Genomic DNA, 1,965 nt, shown 5'->3' on the forward strand with positions numbered 1-1,965 from the left:
GTTTCAAGTGATTTCTTCACTGACAAGTCTAAAAAATAGGAATTATCAGTGTAAATACATGTATTTTTTGTTTAATATTATGTATTTAATCAAAATGCAAAACTATGCAATTTTTGTACCAACAATCCCAAATTTGGGAGTGAATAACCCCCTTATAGCAAAGTCCTTAGACCAAAACCATGGACAGTTGACCTCATAAAATCCATGCCCTGCATTACAGGGTTGGTAATACAGCTTTAGTGATGTGTGGATGCCATTGACTGTAGGACACATTCCTGAGGCATAACAGAAATGGCTTTGAGTCAACACTCTGGGACAAGTGCTCAGACACACAGATGTATCTGAAGGTGGAAGGAATGGAGAATCGAAAGTAGAATTCACTTTTTAATGGGTCAGATAATATGATGCCTAGGTCAGCTGAGTTTCAAAATGTTTTCACTATAAAAAATTCAAAATAAAAATAAAAAATAAATTCCTGAGAAAGCACAGCTGATAAAGGCTAGATTCACAACTTTTTAGACAAGAAATATTTAGACAAGAAATATTGCCACATTCAGCACCTTAATAGTAACAGTGAGAAATAAGCAAATGTGACTTTAGAAAAGCAGTTTTTCATGATCAGAGAGAAAAAAAGCCCCCAAGCATCTCTGTCCGTAGTGAGTGAGAATAAAAACAGAAAACCAGTTTTTTTTTTTTTTTTTTTTTTTTTTTCCAGCTCTGAAGTCTTAAATTTCTGGGCTTAGTTATGGCTCAGCGCCCCCTGCTGGTCCAGAGCTCCTCTGCAGGGAGGTTTGTGTCTGGGCTCATGCTGAAGTCTCCTCACTATGTCTTGCACAGTAATATGTGGCTGTGTCCTCAGTGGTCACAGAGTTCAGCTGCAGGAAGAACTGGTTCTTGGATGTTTCTCTGGTGATGGAGATGCGGCTCTTGAAGGATGGGTTGTAGTCGGTGCCACCACCAGAACCGATGTCCCCCATCCATTCCAGCTTCTTCCCTGGGGACTGCCTGATCCAGCTCCACCAATAACCACTGGTGGTGATGGAGTAACCAGTGACAGAGCAGGTGAGGGACAGCGATTGAGAGGGCTTCACCAGGCCAGGCCCTGACTCCTGAAGTTGTACCTGGGACAGGATACCTTCAGACAAGAAGAGACAATTCTGTCAATCACAGGTTGTCACAACCCATCATGGACACATGTATGAAATGGTAACACTCACCAGGAAGGGCTGTCACCAGGTACAAAAGACCCAACAGTGTCATCTTCTAAGCTAACCTCCTTTTCCTCAGAGGTCAGCCTCCTGTGAGAGAGATGTGAGCTCCCACAGTGAAGGAGGAGATTTAACTTAGAGCTAGAAGATGCATTTGCATGTGGGGAGTCAACCTTTTCTTTATAAATGGGGAGGGTGAACACTACTCCATTTGACAGTTACACTGTGGTCATCACTGTATCTGAGTTCCTGTAGTGTGAGTCTGGAATAGGAGGGCATGGGGACTACAGGGATCACAGCAAGCACACCTTGGCACAACCAACCTACACTTCTAGCACAACCTCCCCACGTCCATTCTTTTCCTCCTGTGCTTTTGCAATCTCAGCCTGGTGCCAACCTTCTTTCCACACTTGATTCCTGAGCTCCTGCATTCTCATTAATCAGAGCACATTGCTCCTGCTTAACTTCAGGTTTCTCACCCATAAAATGAGTTTCCATATATCCTAGAAAATTGGCACACTGTCATATTTTTGTTGCACTAGGTCCACACCTACCTCTTTCTTTATCCAGTCTGTGGAACTTAGAGGAAAAACATCCTCATCACCTACCATCCAGATACATCATCTTGTTGTCTCTCTTTAGAAATCAAGCAAGTTACTAATGAATAATAAATTAAATAAAACAAAAACTACTAGATTGGAACAGGACAAAACAAACAGAAGGAAAAGAACCCAAGAAAAGGGAGAAAAAAAAACAG

The 1,965-nt window shown here is 41.9% G+C and overlaps 1 pseudogene; it reads right to left on the bottom strand.

Moving 5' to 3' along the window:
* Positions 1 to 803: 803 nt before the first annotated feature.
* Positions 804 to 1,281, bottom strand: LOC121822273 (Ig heavy chain V region 3-6 pseudogene; annotated as a pseudogene).
* Between the last annotated feature and the right edge of the window lie 684 nt (positions 1,282 to 1,965).

This window comes from Peromyscus maniculatus, chromosome 14 (genome assembly GCF_049852395.1).
Source record: "Peromyscus maniculatus bairdii isolate BWxNUB_F1_BW_parent chromosome 14, HU_Pman_BW_mat_3.1, whole genome shotgun sequence".
Taxonomy (NCBI): domain Eukaryota; kingdom Metazoa; phylum Chordata; class Mammalia; order Rodentia; family Cricetidae; genus Peromyscus; species Peromyscus maniculatus.